We start from the raw sequence: 20,511 nt of genomic DNA, 5'->3' as shown, positions 1-20,511 counted from the left end.
TAGGCCTTCGGTCACTTAGAAAGGATCCCAAACTCCATTCAAAAATTTCCAGAGGTCCAAACACAAAGAAAGCCACAACCCATGCCTATATACCATTCTGACTGTCCTTATTCAGAGTGCAGAAGTTCAAACTAGGTCAGCCACAGGGGTGGGCTATACAACAATGAAGCAAACAGAAAGATTATTTTATTATGAGGAGAGAGAAACTGAATCAGCTTGTTTAACAGGAACAAAGTGGGGGCTGCAAAAATATATGCTGTCTGTCAGGACGTCAAAGTGTGATCACTGGGGAGGCAAAAGCAATTATTAAGCTAACAGGACAATGCTGACAGAACCAAATGTGAATATATTGCTCATAAATATTTTAGGATGATAACAAGAAGGGTTATAGCTAGTTAGGAAGTGAGACTCTGTGATACTCTCCTATTAGAAGTACCTGAGGAGAAGCAAATACAACAACCAAGGTAGTGTGACTTGGTTTTGCCCAGGATTATGTGGTATGCTATGATATCAGGGATGTAAAGACTCAAGAGGTCAGTTACCCTCAGATGATTTATATTCCTGTAATTTGCCTAGCTGCACACTGGTCCTTTAATCCCATAGCCTGTCAGGTTTAAAAATCCCACTACCAATGTTAAGGCAGATGTTTTGCTACTACAGGACAAAAAATGTTGCCTGTGTGATAGATTTTATGTTTCCCTCAAAGCTTCAAAGGCTACTTTTGCATCTCCACACATCATTGCATCTCTGTGGGGCCCAAGAGAGAGTAAAGCTCAACCATTGCAGTTGGGCGGGTGCTGATAGTTACAATAATGGCTGACTGTAGCCTTTCGTGGTGTTCTTCAGCCAAATGAGATCAACTGTGAAATAGTTGTGTCAGAATTCAGTTCTGAACAAAAGGGAGTGTGAGCAGCATCTGTAGATGTGAATCCAACCTATCACGATCAAAATACAAGCACACGGGGAATGAAATGTGCCATTACTACTCCGTGGTTTGGGAGAAGTTTAAAGTGGGTGACCTATGATAAGGTTCATGATAAGACAGCAGAATGAGCAAAGCATGCTCTTCCTGGCTGCTGACTGATCACAGCTGATGAGGACTCGTGATCCTTAGCAAAACACAATGTGTGCAACCCAAAATTGTGCTAGGGAGTTGTTACACGACCAGGTCAGAAAGAGCAAGAAAGAACAAATCCATGCCTTGAAGATTCACAGATGTCACATGCTGACAACTCCCACGCCCACTAGATCTGCTGTATATTCATACCTCCAGAAAACTTGAAAATATGTAGTTATTCAGCCAGATCCACCAGACCTGGCTCCCAACCCAGAAAAGAACATATGCTTGGTGTAAGGAGAACAAAAAACAGAGTAGATGGTGGCCAGTTCAACCTTCCTCACTGCATTTCTTTGTATTGATGACAATATCAAGGCTGTCATGGATATGGCACAATCGTAATAGAAAACTAATCTCCAGACCTATATTTTATTATTGAGATAGGGCAACAACTTAATGCTAGAAAGGTAGCAGCATCAGTTACAGAAAATACAACTTCATTGAGTACATGCTTCTTGGAGCCTTTTCCATTCACTTGAAAAATGAATTCATTAGAGCTGTCAAATTTTGAAACATTAGTGAAAATCAGCAGGAACTTTACAAGCTAGCAGGAGACAAACGACAAGCTTTTCTGTGCCAGGTTTTGACCGGGTCTGTTAATGAATCAAAAAGTACTTCTGTGTGGCTACGTGTAATAAATGAAAGAACATACTGCAGTCCCTCACAACCTTCCTTCACATGAGGTGTTCGTTTTTAGGGTACTGATTTGCAGTACAGACATATGGTAACATGTCACTTTGTTCATAAGATGCACTTCCTACTTATTACCCTAAATTATACTGTTACAGGAGTTTTTCTTGGGGAGAAAAAAAAAAAGAAAAAAAAAGAAAAATTGATGTGCTTTGCTATTTCAACACTTACAGAGGCAGGTAACTGTGGGTGAATAGCTTGCAGCTTTCTCATTTCTCAGGGTCAGCAGTAGAATTTATAACTAGGTTTTAATCTGAAGCCATTCATTATTTCATTTCTCTTTTTCAATTGCCCCCTTTTATATTTTGTTACCTTGCACTTTCCTAATGCAGACTAACATTATCCTTGTGGTTTTGCCCAGCACAGAGCACTGAACAGATGTTTTCTTTGAGCTGTGCTCAGTCATATCTAGGCCCTCTCCCTCAATAATTACAGTTAATTTTAGGAATCCTCAGTGAATATTAATAGTAGAAATTGTTCCATCAAATATACATAACATTACACTGAATGCTCTTTGACAATGCACTGCTCAATTACGCAGATGCATTACATCATCCTGAAGTTGCATGTAATTTTCTTTATGCTTAATTAGCTTGAAGTAGAGTGCCAGGAGGAGTGGGGGAATGGAAAATAGTTTCCTATAAATCCCTCAAGTGCATTACACCCTACACTCAGAAATGTGTCTCTTCTCAATGATCCCCTCTAATCTGGGGTAATTTCTACATGCTTTATCATCTAGCATGATGAGAAGGAGCTAGTTTCCTTAAAAATATTAAAGGTTTTAACCTCCCCCACTCAGTTTCTCCTGTTTGACCCTGCAGTAAAAACACAGATCTATTCCTCACCAAAACACAGCCTATAACTATGTCATTGACAGTCATCATCACAAATTTAGCCTGTGACTTCATTCCTGGGCCAGACAGGGGAGGGAAATGGGCAGCAAAGGAGAATGGCCTTGATTAAGTACAAATCACCAGAGAAATTAGAGAACGTGACCAGACTATGAAAAACACAGGGAGTCATCTCTCAACCCAACGGATGCATAGGCTTTTTTTTTTTCTCCTAGTTGCAAAAGCCTGTTTTTTGATTTTTTCCTGCCTTCTTTGCTCCTACCCTATTTAAGGAAGGTTGGTGAGGCATAAAGAAGAGCTACAGAAGCAAACAGTCTGGTCTTTGTTAGACAGGCCATGTACCTAGCAGCTGTAGCACTGCAACCCATGTTGGAGGGCTGAGAGACAATTCTCCAAGGCATCTCGTGCTCACTAAATCCAACAGGACAATCCTAAATCCTCTCTGCCCTGATCTGGGCAAGCTGCTCTAACTTACACATCTCTATTGGCTAACTTACTGAAAGAAATCCCTATGTTCTTTCAGCTGGCTTCAGTTACAAAATCAGGCTCTCAATGAGATGTGGTTTTCTTGTAGTAATAAAGAAATTTGCTCTATAAATCTCAAATCATAATGTACAACAATTAGCCCTCCAGGTAACTCACTGCAGACTATGCAGTCAGTCATTAAGCAGAACTGAATTCTGCACAAAGTCTTATGGAACCGGAGCATGTGGTTAGTATTATAAAAATTAGACTAATGGTGTTTCAGATCAAAGAAGAAAAGACTGACTGCGAAGGATGAGAGAGAAGCTGAGGGATTATATAGTGTAGGCGTGTCTGTGAAACAGATCCAGACCATATTACCATCACCTGCTGTCATGTTTTTTAAGGTCTGTGTCCTAGGAGTGAACTGCAGACCACAGAAATTGTCCTAGCAATGTAATCCCTGATGTTGTCATTCCCAAGAGCTAGGTAGACTACACGACTGGTAGCTAAGAAATCAGCTAACTTTAGGTCCAATGTCCTCTGTCACTTAAGTGCAATCAAGTGTGTTGTCAAGTGATAGGAGCACCTTTGTGTACTGTGAGACACGGTAGGTGCTTGGAAGTCATATTCTGTAACTGAACCAAGTGCTCAACATATGTCAGAGAAAGCTCACACTGGGGTCATGGACCAGATCAGCCCTATGAAATGAATGAATATATACCCCTATGTAACCAAACTGAGGGTACCTCACCAGGACGTTATGACTTGACAGGAGATATCACCCTTTTGATGTGTATGGATATAAATTATCTGACATTGGAGAGCTTGAAATTCAAGGCCTCCATGTGCCTCTGCAAGAGGCTGCGTGCATCAGTTTGGGCAAAATTTGGGGTACCATGTGTATCAGATCATTATTTCATTTTGTGAAACATGCAGTTAGTGTTAACTATAGTCCTTGTTAAATGATCTGAGAGCAAAGGATGAAGTTGCGATCATGCTTGTCTCAAAACAGAAGAGAAATAAACTTGTTAAACCAATGCTGTTAAGAACCATACTTAGCAAAGGACACACAGCTGCTTTCAAGTTGTTTGCGTTATGTTATAGGTTTTGCTTTCTTACACTGATATTAATAATGATCCTTTAACACCTTTCATCTAAGGATTCCAAAACATTTAACACGTATAAATTACCAAAACTACAACACACAGAAAGGGAGGGTAAGTACTTCATACATTTAACTCAGGCATAAAATGGCAAAAGGAGGTTAAATGACTGGTCCAGTGTCAGGCAGTGCATGAGAATGGAAGCTGGAAAGTTATTCTTCTTGTTCTTCTGCTGAATATACACAAGAAGAGTCAGCCAGAGATTTGTCTGAACAATGTTTGCTACAGCTGGTGCTGAATCTCATGGCCCCTTATCTCTGTGCAGTGCCCTCAAGAGCTGAAGCACAAGCATACTCACAGCCCATATGTTCAGGTGTGGGGCACATCCCAGGGAAGTTCTGCAGATGCTGTTGAGAGCATTGTTCTGGGCTGATGAATGCACAGAATGATTTTAAACAGTGTAGAGGTTCAATATGAAAGGAGGATGGGCAATGTTGGACTCCTTTTTCTGCATTTCCAGCAACTTCTTCAGAGAGTTTTTCTGTTGCCATGGACCTTCCAGATAGGATGCGGTGATAGTGTTTATTCAAAGATACCCTGCATGAGTTTAAAAAAAAAAAAAACTGTAACAAGAAGTATAACATTCTAACATTTCTTGATTTCATCTTACGTTGCTGAAATTACAAACATGTCATTGGTATGAAATGTGAATAAATCATAGGGTTTCCATTTCATAAATGAGTAAACTAAGGGTAAGGAAGTCCATTTGTAGCAGAACTAAGAACATGAAATCCTTCACTGTCAGTGGACACCAAAGCCTTCCTTTGGTGGCTACAGGGAAGTTTTATCTGATGAAACATTGAAATACTCTTCACATCCACCCAGAAAAAGGTTGTCGCTGTGCCACTTCGCTACGTTACTAACAATTATAAATTAATCTGCTCAGACATTACCCTGGAGACTGACACTAAAATCACTGCCTAAAAAGCAGCACAATAAAGATTATTACCATAACTGCCAACCTAGCCAAAGCTATTACCAAAGCTGAAGCCATGACTGAAATCATCGATGACTCCATCATTCAGAAGTCCCTGCTCTAAGCTATCATGTTTTATTTCACAGCTGTAGAGGGCTACAGATGTATGCATGGCCAGTTACCATAACCAGATGATAGCAACCTATTAAGATAATGATGCATTGATTACTTTTGCTTAAGAACTCATTCAGACTTCTGGCCTAAATTTTGGCTATAGTAAAATATCCTTCATCTACCCCTTTTATTCTTGTCATAAATGGAGTTTCTGCATGCCCCATATATACACCAGGCAGCGGCAGCTCTCCTCCTGTTGCCAAATGTGGTCTTCCTCTTTCTGTGTCATCCCAAAATAAATTCTGCCCGAGTCAGACATAAATTGGTAGATGATTTCTGTGGCCCTGTGGCTCCATGGTGCTCACCCTACATTGATACAGTATAGGGCACAGTGCCACAACCCAGCTGCTTCGATATGAATAAACTACCAGGAATAATTTACAGAGAAATTTAAATATTGCTGACATAGGGGAAATAAAATCACTGAAGCACTGAATGATGCTGGCAGGCTTGAAGCCAAAATCACATTTGCTTTTGTTCTGCTCTGACATGGGGTATAATTGGGTTACAGCTACAACTTTGAAATAATCTTTTTTTTTTTTTTCCTCCCTTTTTCAAGGCAAAGAACACAAAGACATTTATAACAATGTCTAGTAGAGCGTGAACAACACTAATTGTTCATCAAGTAGCTTCTGGACACTTAGATAGGTGAAGATCAACTAGAATGAGTGTCCCAGTAATATCTTTTTCCTTTTTACTTTGGATTAAGTAATAATGAAAACATTAAAATATTCAGAATAAATAAACTTATACTTGGCCCACTCAGGGTAATGGGACTCACCAGTGATGGCTGCCTCAAGTTTTGAGAGGCTGGACTGAAAGCATTAATTCCAAGCATCCAAGCAGACCTGGGCCTTGCATGTTCCCCTCTCTTCATGAGATTGTACAATCCAGGCAAGAATGAACAGAAAAATACTGAACAGTGGGGTGGGATAAGCTTGATTAAGGGCTGAACTCCCACCCATTGGTTCTCTCACTACCCTTCCCCAACAGGACGGGAAGAAAAGAGTGTGGACAAGACCGTGGGTCGAGATGAAGAGATCACTTACTGGTTACCATTGTGGGCAAAACAGAGTCTACTTGGGGAAAGTTATTTTAATTAAGTTCCACTTAAAATACATTCAGATAGTGAAAAACAAAGACAAACACTAAAACAACACCTTCCTTCACCCTCCCTTTCCCATGCTCAATGTCCCCCCTTCATCCCGACCCCTCTTCCCCCAGTGGTGCAGGGCATGGGATGGGATGGGATGGGATGGGATGGGATGGGATGGGATGGGATGGGATGGGATGGGATGGGATGGGATGGGATGGGATGGGATGGGATGGGATGGGGGATGGGATGGGACGGGATGGGATGGGATGGGATGGGACGGGATGGGACGGGATGGGTGCTGCGCTCTTCCTCCTCACCCGTGGCCCTGCTCCAGCGGGGGCCCTGCCCCGGGCTGCAGCCCTTCAGGAACACCCTGCTCCCAAAGGGGGCTCCCCACGGCCGCAGCTCCCTCAGGAAATGTCCCCCTGCTGCGGCGTGGGCCCTCCCCGGGCTGCAGGGTGGAGATCTGCTCCAGCGGGGGCTCTGCAGGGCTGCCGGGGAATCCCTGCTGCCTGTGGGCCTGGAGCCCCTCCTGCCCTCCTCCTCCTGGGGCCTGGGCCCTCTGCTGCTTCTCCCTCGCCCTGGGCCTCCTCCTCGGCCTGTGCCCGCTTTGCCCTTTTGGAAATCTGTTTACCCTGAGGCACCTTCTGCATTGAAAGTGCCCAGAAATTACCTGCAGTACTTCTAGACTTTCTTCTAGCCTACTCTATCTGAATATCTGTGTTTGGCTTCCATAAGAGATAGCTCCTAAGTGAGGACTGGGACCACCATCTACTATGAAAGTCTGTTTATTATTATGGCAGTGGGCCAAGCTTGTAGGAAAGTCTACTGGGGCCCTCAGCAAGATGCAGCATGTTGTCTCTGTCATACCACATTACACAAGAGCCAGAAGTGTGCTGCTGCAGTCCGGGAGAGCTGAACTCTCCCTGGTGAAAGCAGGATAGCAACAGATGGCTGAAACAGAAAATAGAGGCGAGACTGGGAAACACATTTCTGCATTTAAGAGCCCTCGGCCTCTGCAGTTTTAGGGGATAGCTTGGAACGGATTTTGAGCGCGTTCACAGATATATTTTGGGTTGGCTGGTTTGGGGACTCCTGGCTTTGCCAAGTATCATGTATCAGCATGCTCTGTCTGAAGGAGCCAAGTCAGATTCAGCTGTATCACCTCTTGGAGCCTATCCATCACGGCAAGTGACAACTTCAGAGGATTTCACTGTGACATTTACTTGGCTCCTACTGTCTTGCCATTAAAACAGTGCTGGTGCCTCCCAGAGAGAAACACGGGGCATTGAAAATGCATTTAAATCACCTGAGTCCTAAAATTTCATTAACAAAGGATGACTTTTTGTCATAAGGGAACACTACTCATTTCTTCAAGCCTATACTGTGCCCTTGGTCCTCCTGTCTGACAGACTGAGCTGCTCATCATGGGCTGCCTGATTGCACTTCTGATAACCTTGGAAGCACTTGCAAAAGGTGTTGAATTCCTACCTTCCCCTGCACAGCCATTATTTATTAATCAGTTAGACCTTCACTGACTATATATTCTTGAGTTTAACTTGAAATGAGATATACAGACATACAGCTCGTACATCTAGTACGTGAAAGTCGATAAAATACTGTAACCTGAAGACAGAAAGAAGGTGCACTTCATAGGGTCTGAATTTTAGTCCACCCAAGACTGCAGATAGCATATCTTTCCTAGTAGCATCAGAGCAGAGATTAACCAAGAGAGCTGGAAGGTGAGGGCAGACTTCACCCCTTTAAGTGTTAATATCTAAGAGCCAGAAGGATGTATTTTAAAATGAAAGTTAAATATTTAAATTATTTCAGGAAGAATTCATTTTGGTGCTTTGAAGGTAGTAGCACTGTTTGGTTAAGGTGAGAAAAGAGTTGCTTTGAGAGACAAAACAACTCTTTTTTTTTTTTTAATTCAATAAAAATGTGTTTGTTTTTTGTTTGTTTGTTTGTTTTTCTGGGACAAACTTTGTATCTCTTTGTAGTGTAAAGTACCATGTGTCCTCAGGCTGGAAAGGAGGAAGCGGCAAGATGGAAAAAAAAAATCAACAAAACAACCAACCAGTGGGCAGTTACAGGATAAATTTCAAAATCTTTTGGCATTGGCAAGCCCTAGAGGCAAAAAACAGTAAATTGCCTTTTGTGTATATCCCAGGAGAATGTTTTCTCCTTTGGTATGTTGAATCTTTGTGTTTGCTCATGTATTAAAATTACTGCTGGGCCTGCAGTGTAAAGATAACATAAAATGAATCCTAAATACCAGATATAGGTTTACAGCCTGAGATGCTCTCTGGAGCTGTCATCAGTTCTGGATTGTGGTTGTGATGGGATGTAATGTTTTATGCTTTGCAGCTTCTGGACAAAGCCATGGCTAAAGGGATTTAGAGGAACTGACCAACAGATGTAGGCTACGAGTCTGCTGGAGAAAACACACAGCAAGTAATGAGGAAATGCCAAGCAAGAGAGAAACAGTGCAGAGAGACGAGATTAAAATTGTGGGTTAAGATCTTGCAAAATCTATCCTGCCTTGTTGTTTCAAAATCAGTACAGACTGGTGAAGACTTGGGGACCAAAGCAACCAGGTGCTAGGCTCTCAGGGAGAAGAAGAGGGATACCAAATGACACTTCTGAGGCAGATAGAAAGTATTCATATTCCTTCACCAAGGTCAAAGCAGCCACTGTACACCAGATGGAGTTGTTGTAGTCTTAGGTGCCATGTTGCATGTACCAGAGATGTTTTTTGCCCCATTCCACAGGAAGATTCCACTCCTCCAAGTGGGACGGGTGTGCCACCAGCAGCTCTGGCCATCAAAACAGTCTATGCTGACAGACACTGCTTGGGTCCCATGGGGCTTGGGAAGGGAACAGGGACAGGAGGCATTGCTCTCACCGTCGGAGCACCTCGTCCTTACACTGTGCTCCACTGGCTCTTTTATTGCAAGGTTTCCTTTGTGATTAGTGATTTATTACCAGCACCATTAGAAAATTCAGCCTAGTTGTTAATTGGCAGATAACCTTTGTCGCCTACTCAGTACCTCCTCTTGGCTATGAGATTTTTCCTGAAATTAGACATTGAGGTGATAAGCACTGAAAAGCAATGGAAGGTTTCAGTTTAGGCTGTGTAAAGACACCAGTTACTATTGAAAAGCACTTGTGTGTGTTTGGTATTGATAGGATTACCACAAGGTAATTCATATTCCAAGACTGCATCCTGGCTTCAGATTAAATAATGTCATACAAAGGAAATTACTGAGCTAGTGTGTGTTAATAACACTGAAAACGTATTTATCTATCTATTTATTTATTTATTTTGGTATTAGTTTTGTGTACCAGCCTCATGTCTCATGCTTCAGGACTGTGTTGACAAGCTATTACACCTCCTTTAATTAAAGTTTTGTTAGCCTACCCATTCCTTGAATTTTACAGAAGATACTGGCCCTGTGTAAATATGCTCTTCCTGGAGTCTGTCTCTTTTAGCTGAACTCCAGATTTGTCATGCATGCTGGGTTACTTGTATAACTCAGGGAAGGCAGCATTAGGTACCATCTGACGTCACCTAAGAGAATTATGAAGATATCAGATTGAATTTCTTGCGTTATTATTAATCCATTTCCAATAGAAACCTCCTGATAGAAATGTTCACTGTAAGGGAAGCACAAACATTACTCCCCTCTGCAGTTTTGGGTCCTTCCTCTGTGGAGCATCTCAGAGTTATGGGAATCACAGGCACACTGTGAGACCATTGAGAAGCTGTTCATGTGGATATATCTCAGCTCTACATCTGCAAATTTATACTGAGACCTAGTGCTTTAAGAATACTTACAAACAGACATCAAACTGATACCAGAAAGATAAAAACATCATTTTTAAGCAGTATGATTAGAGTCAAGCAGATTACTTGAATTATTGTACCTTGAATTGTGTGGCCAGTCTTATAAGGCAGAAAAGTGTAACTGGAAGGCTTTTAGCATGTATTTGTGTGGAATGACACTTCCCCACAATTTCAGTTCCTCCTTTAGATTTTTCCCTTGTCATCAGTGGTCAAACTTTTTAGTGGTGGGCAAGTTAACCTTTTGTCTCACATTTGGCAGTCTGTGGAAAGCAAAAGAGCATGCACCATAGAGAGGTTTTGTAGGACTTCATCAGCAGTATGATTTAAAATGCTTTGAACATGGATGTGCAGAGTAAATGTAATTGTTTCAGTTTGGCAACATGATGTAGAAAACGGTGTCTTGTTCTGAACGTAGACATGTCTGCTGATCATATATTGTTCTTTTTTATTGTTCTTCCTTTCTTCTGTCATTACATGCAAGACCGTAGAAATCTTACCTGACTTAGATTATACATCTCACCACAAATGTTTGCATTAAATTTAGTAGGTTTGCAGAGAGACGTCATAACACAAATGCATGCTATGTTCTAGCTCTAACTAGTTCTTAGGTCCCCTTAGCAACTGGGTTTTGCATGTACAATAAAATGTTTTTAGCGAGTGATAATCATCAGGCATTGATGCCTGGCATGAAGAGTTAACACTAATGCCCTCTTCATGCTGCAGCTGTTATTCAGAGTTTTGTTCGCATTATATAATTAGATCAAGCAATCCTCTTACATGTTTCTCTTCGACATTTCCTTGAGGGTGAATGGAAGGATTTACTGCAGAAATCATTTGCTATTTATTTTTCCCTCAGAATGATTCGACTTTGCAAACAGCACTGTTTCAAGTCAGTGCTGATATTGATGGAAAACTTTACTCCATTAGTTTGCTCTGGTGTGCCATTCCACAAACCCATGAGATGATCTCCACTTTTCTTATTTATTGAATCACTGCATTCTAAATGAAAATGAAGCCTTTTTCAGTCCCAAGAAGCTTTTTCCAGTGGCCAGTGGCCTCATTTATTCTTGCACCTTGGCAAAGACCTCCATTCCATAGTCAATCAATTTGATCCAGAGTTTGATTTAGCCAAAAACACTCACAAGCTCCCCATTTTTCTATCACTTTTCTTCCTCCAGTTTAAGGTTAAACATTCTCCCTATTCTTTAAATGTCGGCTGCTTCCTAAACAACAACTACACTGTTTCGTTGTTTTCTTGATTTTGTTGTTCTTTGTTTTGTTTGTTTGTTTTTTAAGAAATAGTTTATGATGGCAGAGCTGAAAGAGGTAGATGCAATTTAGTCTCCTCCTACTATGTGGCAATGAATACCTGAGATTTTTAAGCTGGTCTTTGAAATGGTGTGGTATTTTTTCCTTCTTAAGACAGTATGTTTGAAAGTCTGCTCATCACTGGTTGAGTGGGAGAAGGAATCTTGTCATTCATGATGGTTGATAACTCATTTGCCAGATCAAAATTAAGAATAACCTTTCACCACCAGCTGTAGCACAGCCATCATCCTTCCTGCCTTTTCAGTGGGTACCAATGAGATTACAGTCAGTTTGCACGTGACAAACCAGAAATAACCCCAGCAGTCTGTTAAAATTTAACTCCCCCAAAAGCATTACACCCTAACAAGCTCTGCAGCGTAGTGTAGTTCAGCTGATCAATGAGAGGTGAATCATGTGCTTTTTTTTTGCTTTTTTTTTTTTCTTTTCATAAATCTCAATCAGAAAAGAATTCTCTCGTGAACAGGGAATGATTGTATAGTGTTGCAATATCCAGTACAGATCGAATGCTTAAAGTATTTGTAGGATTAAAGCCCCAGGCCTTCACAGCTGCTACAGTAAAATTCAAAACTAATTCTTTTTCCTAAAACAACCTTAGCTAAATCCTGTCTCCTTCCAAGCCTTTCATTGCTCCAGCAGGTTTCTCCTATTCTGTACATATCTGCCTGTTGGAAAGCACACGAAACTACAGTGTTAGCTAAAGGGCATCTCAATTTGCCATCTGTATTCCAAGCTACAATATGAACGTTTTCTTACAATTGTAAGATCTGTTTTTAAATCGCTCTTTAAGACTTCCCTCATTCACCAGAGAAATGGCTATTCAGAATTGGTAGGGTAAAAAATCTAGAGCTGACACCAGATAGACTGGGGGGAAAAAAAAGAGAGAGAGAAAAAAAAAATGTCGAAGAAAAATGATCAGCAGCTTTGAATGCCTGGAGTTCAATGCATAGCAACAGTATATTTGTGGCCATCTACCCCAAAGAGGGAATGCACTGGACATCAGATGTGTGTAGGTCGTTGAAGCATGAAGCTTTTTACATGAAAGTGGCTACGGGCTTTTCTGTGTGACTATCACCATTTCTCTGTGCCCGCTGTTTTTCATCATAGACCCTGTTTCTTTTCTTCCTCCCTTGGGCTCATGCTTTGAGTTCTGATCTTTCAGTTACAGGCACTGAGAACTTTGCCAGCAATTTCCATAAGCATAAAATCAAGCTCTTACTTTTTTTCATACTCTTTCGTAAGTTTCCCAAATGTTTCTGTCTAGGCTTCATTCCCCAATGCACAGATGTCACTTCTGTCTTTCTCTCTTTTTATTTTTATTTTTTGGCTAAAGAGTAGAAAGAGTTCAGAAAAGCAGTGAATAATTTGATTTGTCTGATTTCTTCAAACATTTTGGGAAATCCTATTTAGGGTAGAGGTGATGATCAAGTTAGTTCAGATTTTTCAGCTCTCCCAAAGGATGTTTAGTTACCACAAAATAAATTCAGATGTGCACACATATGCACAAACCTGCCTGTAGTAATTGGGTATTCATATTAAAAATAATTAAATCACTTCTGGTTGCTCACATCTAACCATGTCAACAACTCATGCAGTTAAAACTGCTAAATTAAACCTTCCTGACGCTTTAGAGCTGGTATACCAAGCAGATGTATTCCGGAGTACTACCCACTGGCATACTGTCTACTGACTAGTTGCATGTAAAGAGGGAAGAACACTTCTGTAACACCATCTATAAATATAGCAACCGACATACACTCTGGCTCTGAAGTTACATTTGCTGTGAGGTTTCAGCTTAAATCAGAACTAAATCTGACATAAAAGATGTTACAATGATTGAATATACTTTCTCGATTTAACATCTTCACAGCCCTATTTAATTTCCTGTAATATTTTTAGTTCTCGTAAAAAAGATACTCTCTATTCATCAAAAGATATTTTAATCCTTATGAAGGGGGTGAAGGAAGAGGAGAATAAAGCTACCAATGTCTGCTTCCTTTATTTAGCACTTTACATTTGACACTTTGTGCTCCCACATCTGCTCCTTACCAATGTCCTGAGAACCAAGGAAAGATGCTGGGGCAGCAAAAGTGGAGGAAGTGCAAGAAGATGGAGCAAGGAGACAGATGTGCTTCTTTCTGTGTTCATTGCAATGGTATGGCCACTGCATATGCTGGAGTTAAAACCACTGGGGTCAGGTTCCTGGCTGTGAAGATAGGGTCCTCCATTTCATTGGAAAAGGCTACAAGGACAAACAACTTCAGACATAAGCAATCACAGAAAATTAGGTGTTTTCTCTAGGCGATACCTGAAACTATCGATTTATGCATTGCACAATGACAACAGCACCTCTGTGATGAGCCTGAAGCTGTTTTCTTCAGTCTATATTAAAGACCAGCACTCTCAACTATAACGTACATGAGGAAGAATGAGACCTTTATCATTTTCTGCTATAGCAAAATAATTCTCAGATAAGCCTAAGAAATGGGCAGTGCCTTATGTTCCAGGGGAAAGAAAAGAAAACATCCAGGCCTAAGCCAACTCTCACTGCCAGTGTGATATGAAAGAGATAATCCTTCCTGATGGCAAATCTGTTGCTTGGCTTAACTTAGAATAGGAAGATAAAATACTTGAAGTATGTCATCCTGCACATCAAAGACTTTCTGGATTTTGTGACACTTCTGTTCAAGCTGTCATTAATTGGTGGCCTTTGTACTGCATTTAAGAAACAAAAAATGTGACTATGGGACAGGTTTCAGTGGGATGTAGAAATATCTGAACTAGCTTCAGCCAAGATATGATGGTACTGGAAGCAGATTGTCGTCTGATTAATTCACCAACCTGGATGTTCAGAATGATATTTCAAGTTTTCTCAGTCGCCACTAGGCACCAAGGAAGGAGAAACTCTTCCAAAGGCTTCATTGACTGTTCTCCAGCTGGAATTTCCTTGGGAGCGGCACTGTTAACCTGGAGAAACAGCAGACAGACACATAACCCAGGAAAACTTTGTCATACTCTTTCATTTAATGCTAGTTCTCCTCAGTGCTGGTAGCTGGATGTGGTGATTTCACACCAGTAGGTAGCTCAGCACAACCACACAGCTCTCACACTCCACCTCTTCAAAAGGATGGGGGAGAAGATATAACGAAAACAAAAACTCACAGGTTGAGCTAAGGACAGGGGAGATCACTCACCAGTTACCACCACAGGCAAAACAGACTCAGCATAGGGAGATTGTCTGTTGATAACAGACTAGAACAGTGAGAACTAAAAGCAAATTAGAAACACCAAAAACATACACACCATATTGATGCATGCTGACTCTAGAGGGTCATTAAGATATAAGAACTGGTCACTCCCAAAAATACTTAAGCTATATACTTGTGAAATAAAATGTAGTATGGATTTTAAATGGGCAAATCCCAGAAAATATATCTATCCTTAATTTGGTCCTAGCTGGAAGCAGAAAATAAAGGAAACTCACGTATGCAAGAAATGTCTGACACAATGCACTGATATCAATTAGGAAAATTAGCTGAAGCAATTGTTTGTGTGAGCCCAATCTATTTAGCTTGCTGTACCGTGAAAGCAAATGCAGAGCAGCCAATAACCCCTGAATCAAATCTGTTTTTAGCTGTTGCTTCTTGTTTCTTCTTTTATCTATCTCATGAAGTTTTGGTCTATGAGACATAACTGACTGATAGAAATTGCTACCAAATCAGCTTATGAAGTCATTGCAGGACCTTATGCCTGTAGTATAGACCCTGCTTTTGAGGTATGTTTTTGGATAATGGAAAGGTTAATGCAGTAATAAAGAACAAATGAACATACATGTGCTTTGTAAACTAATGAATGAATAAAAGCCATGCCAGAATGCCAAACAGATACTTTCAGGAACAGAGAAAAAATGTGTATGGGACAGTATCCTCCAGCATAAAAATTTCCACATACTAAAAAGTGACAGAAAACATAAAGCTGATATTGTGAATTTAAGCACTGGAGCAAAGTAGAAAGATGTACCTGAATGTACAAGGTGATTACTGCATTATTGACTTTAGTTGTCCAGATCCTAGAGGAAGGCATTTCATGCACAGTGTGGCATAAACAGAGCAGGAACTGTGCCTCGTATAAAGAGAATGATTTGAAATTCCTGGCAAAAAATATTTAGGTTTGAAAGATTTCACATGCTTTTGTATCCTTTTGACCTTCTGTGAAGGAAGGAACACAGTGATCCATGCAGGAGGAAGGAGGGAGCACAAGTTCCCTCAAGAGGCTAAAGCATGAAATATTTCTCAGGCTGCCCCGTAACTCCAACAATGGTGCATGCAGAACTTATATGCTTTCTATTACAGGCATGTTGAATCATTTGTGTTAGATAAACAATATCCACAGACGCATTACATCTGTTTAGAATACACTTAAAGTGGGCACCTTGAGATGCATCTAATAACTTTACAGGAAAGCTGTCTGTAACTGTGCTTATTTTTAAAATGTCACAATGACTGAAATGATGCGAGAATTTAATGTGAAGTATATACCACCAAAACCTTTCAAATGTTGTCCTTGTGAGCAATTAACTTTATCATCAGACTTACCACAGTACTCTCTGAATTCAAATAATTTGCAATCTAATTGTTACCAGGTCTCATAATTTTACTGGGTGAGGTGGGGATTGCAATACCTGGTTCTTCAACTTTTCTCTAACATTACCTTCATAGGAGAAAACAAACTTTTATTCTTTAGAAAGAATTGCTTTAATAGTTGTCTTAGCTATGGAAAAACACTAGAATGCATGCACCCAAGGGGGCAAAAATCAGGGAGGGAGAAAAGTATATTTAAGAATATCTCATAATTAATTTTGATTTCATCTCATGAGTTCTCAATTTTCAGTCTGGCAAATATTTAAGTATCAAACATGCTATATGTGGTTACACTGGGAAGATAGAGTAAGAAAATACAACCCTTTTTTCTTCCTTCTGTTAAAGGTTGTAGTTAGACATTTGTGCCTTGAGACCCAATGGAAAGATTTCTTCCCTTTTACCTCTTTTTTATCATTCCCTACATGTGATAGAATGTGGGGTTTGATCCATGGCTTGTTATCTGGCATTGTGAATGAGATTCATCTGACCTAGTCACCTGGGGCTTTTTCTAGATGGGCAAGTAGGCACATCTAATACATAGTTAATCTCATCTGAAAGTAGATACCTAAAGTAGAGAAGGTGAATCATGCTTTTAAGGTCCCCAGTTTTCCCTACTACTTTAAAGGGAGCCAAGCACACTGATATTGCACTGGTAATGTCTGCAATAAGTTGAGGTAAATCCTGGACTGTGCTTCATGTGCATCTGGCCTGATTTTTATCGAATCAAAATGCAGGCAGAAATCTTAAAGGGCAAACAGGTAAAACCGCATTCCAACACTCGTTAAAGCCGATGAAAATGCTCATATTGATTTAAAGGCAATTTGAACTAGTCCCTAGGAAATAATTAACACTGAAAAAATGAAAAAATAAAGAAAAAAAAAGAAAAACAAACAAACAAACAAAAAAGTATCCCTAAACCTTTATTTCCTGATTTAAAAAAAAATAAAAATGGACTGCTTGGAGTATAGACCAGACTTCTGAGCCTTTGTATGACTACTACTGCTGGCAAGCAGTATATCCATATATAATCAGTGCTTTTAGATACTGGAGATATTGTCTGTTTTGTTCAGTTCACCCAAGGAAAAGTTACTGCCTAATGTTTTATCTAGTCACATGACAAGTGTGCCACCCCATCCCTGGAGATGTCCTGGTGGGATGTGGAGGGAAAAAAATCTGTCTTTCTACACTCTTTAGAAGTCTATGTCAACCACCACTGTTATTTGGAATGCCAATAAAAAAGTCCAAACCTGACATTCATCCCCTGCCACACTTGTATAGGCTTAGCAAAAGGGAAACGCTCTGTATGTCTGATCTAAACCCTCTCTGTCATCCCGGTATTTGGGACTGGCAGAGGCATTGCAAGCTGTGAGCATAAAATCAGAGTTGTTGCTTTCTGCTTCAGGCTGTCTGCTTTTGTTCACCTAAATTAGAGGAGATTCAACTTGTGATTAAGAAGTTAAACTCATGCATCCAAATATTTTTGTGTGCCTGTCTGTGAGTTAAGTACCTGCAATCCCAGTAAAGATAAATAGTTGGTACAGTCGATGAAGCTCAGAGGGCACTTCAGCTCACTGAATGAGCTTTATTGGTTAGCTGGTGGTCAGATCTGTTATGCTGTACCTGAAAATGGATTTAACTCTCCAGTCTTACACATTCATTATAACATTGAGATTCCAAACCCTCTCTGCGCTGATGCCAAAACAGAAGGAGGTGGAAAAGCTCAAATTAGGAACAGGAATTCCTATTCCCGTTGTTGTTGATTAAGAATAGGCAAGTCATGTCAAGGCTATGTCCCACTGTGCCCATTATTTCTTTGTTATAGAGAACTCTCCTTCAGTCAAACTAGCTGTTCCATTTAGGAGAGAACTAAAGATTCATCTTCTTTGAGGATATAAACATGCAAGTCTCAATAGAGCTGCTTAGTGCAGACTTAACTGCTTTGCTAGATTGTATTCTGCATGCAGAACTTCTCATTACTGCAAATTGGGTTTTATTCTTCTGAATGCACATACGTATGCTGAATTTTGTTCTGTTTCAAATGACTTGACTAGACAGAGCTCTTTCTTCAAAGAAAAACAAATAAAAATATTCCCTTCCATATTGCCACATTTTTTTTTCTGAAGGTTTGATAGGATTGTCTTTATTTGAAACTGTCAGGTTAAACAGGGATAATATAATCTGAGATATTAACAAGTCAGTTGAGCAAAAGGGCCATCATACATTATATTTAACAACATTGTTAAAGATGCTGGTGAAACACTACAGAAATAAAATTGGGCAGGTCTGGAAAAGGCTGATAACCTCCTCCAAAGACTTCAACTTCAGACTTCAAATGAAATATCACATGCTTACAGATGATCGTTCTGAATTTTGAATGCTGATTAATTGCTTATGGTAATGCAAAGCAGCAGAAATACTTTAAAACAGCATCAAATTTACATAGGTACAAATACCATGCGCTATTGTTTGGTTGTGCAAACAGAGTTCTGGTGGCACAATGACTTCTAAAGTGCTTATCTGCAGTTCACCTTCAGGGAGGATGTGATTCATTTGCCATGCTAACGCAACTCATAATTCACTAATGAACAGGAACTAGAGGTGAAAGTGGAGCACATACAACTTATCAATTCTATATGCTTCAGCTGTTCTTTTGTTGACCTCAGTGGCTGTGTTAACACCATAGGTTTTTAACCCACTGGGAGCCGCAGACACTCTTGCTCTTTCCCATGGAGGTGCAGATCCTATAGAAATTCCCCATGACAAGGCCTCTGTGGATCCCTTTACTGAATCACTTTAAAGTCATTGACATACTTTACTGACATACCTTTGTTAGTTTAAAGATGAAACTTTGAAAAAACACTATTATAAAGGGATTTGCCTCTAAGCAATTGAACCTTCCCCTCACGTTTCCATCAAGACCACATATCTTCTCATGTGTTAAACCATCAGAACAACAGCTGACACTTTAGGGTTGAAATTCACTTCTTGTACCTCCTCTGTCCTCCGAATAAACTGTTAAAAAAATCCTTGCAATGTTTATATAGAATAAGGAGAGAATGTATTTTGAAATGCAGGTAGGTATTAAAAGGTATACAACCTGTGGCAGAGTTTGACTGGTGTGCATCTGAGTTACAGGGAGTGGTTTCATTTCTGCACTGTGAGAAAGGGCATGGCAGAGAGCATTTGGCCAGCCAGGGATGGTGTGGTTAGGAGTACGTACTGCTCATGTTGATATCCAAAATGCATTTTTTGTCCACACAGCATTGTTCAGTGCCAGGATACTGTTCTTCAGTACTGACCTGATACTCTCAGTGGAGTACTGGCTCCTCCAAAAAGGAAAAGCACTAGGGCTTCAGTCTCCTGGGCCAGAGCAATCTCAAACATGAGTACGGACTGGGAGAAGAACTGGCAGAGAGCAGCCGTGTGGAGAAGGACTTGGGAGTTCTTGTAGACAAAGAGCTCAACATGAGCCAGCCATGCGCTCTTCCAGCCCAGAAGGCCAACTGCGTCCTGGGCTGAATCAACAGAGGGGTGGCCAGCAGGTGGAAGGAGGTGGTTGTCATAAAATCATGAAATAGTTTGGGTTGGAAGGGACCTTTACTTAAAGGGGGCATATAAAAAAGACAAAGAATGACTTCTTACATGGTCAGATACTGAAAGGACAAATGTCTGATCATGTTGCCCAGAGAAGCTGTGGATGCCCCATCCCTGGAGGTGTTCAGGGTCAGGTTGGATGAGACTCTGGGCAATCTGATCTAGTGGGTAGCATCCCTGCCTATGGCAGGGGGGTTGGAATTAGGTGATCTTTAAGGTCCCTTCCAACCCAAGCCATTCTATGATTTTATGAATCTATGAATCATGTGTACCTAGTGAACTATGAGACATTACAGAGGATTTCACTTTGCATACAGGATTGGCAAATATGGAACAGAACCTATTGGACAGCCTGTGGAGCAGCACAGTTATGCCCATGGTTAGCTGATAAAAGTATGTCCCTTGTGTGGGACTCTGAATGAAGTAAGACGTAGAAATATTTTTAAATGGCCATTTTTGTGTGGTTTCTGAAAAATACAAAGCCTCTGAGACATCCCCAATTCTTTCGTAGAAAAAATATATTCAAGAATATTCTGTTTTCAGTACTCTGTGGCCTTCCCTTGGCCTCCAGCTAATGCCATTTATGGGGTACTGGCAATGGGCCAGAGCTGTAAAGCCTTGTAGCTTGA

General features: G+C 40.6%; 1 protein-coding gene and 1 long non-coding RNA gene across 4 annotated transcripts in view; one reads left to right on the top strand and one right to left on the bottom strand.

Moving 5' to 3' along the window:
• The window catches only part of KCNQ3 (potassium voltage-gated channel subfamily Q member 3), a 198,395-nt gene that overhangs the window by 130,740 nt on the left and 47,144 nt on the right, over window positions 1–20,511 (top strand). The gene's annotated exons all lie outside the window — the stretch shown is intronic.
• LOC136789803 (uncharacterized) lies at window positions 4,234–7,479 on the bottom strand. Its single transcript, XR_010828819.1, has 3 exons — window positions 6,790–7,479; window positions 6,158–6,247; window positions 4,234–4,823 (listed from the first exon to the last, which is right to left on the bottom strand). It is a non-coding gene; the product is annotated as an uncharacterized lncRNA (long non-coding RNA).

This window comes from Anser cygnoides, chromosome 2 (assembly GCF_040182565.1).
Source record: "Anser cygnoides isolate HZ-2024a breed goose chromosome 2, Taihu_goose_T2T_genome, whole genome shotgun sequence".
NCBI lineage: Eukaryota > Metazoa > Chordata > Aves > Anseriformes > Anatidae > Anser > Anser cygnoides.
Note: the sequence above shows the minus strand (reverse complement) of the source record. Positions and strands in the feature narration are given on the sequence as shown.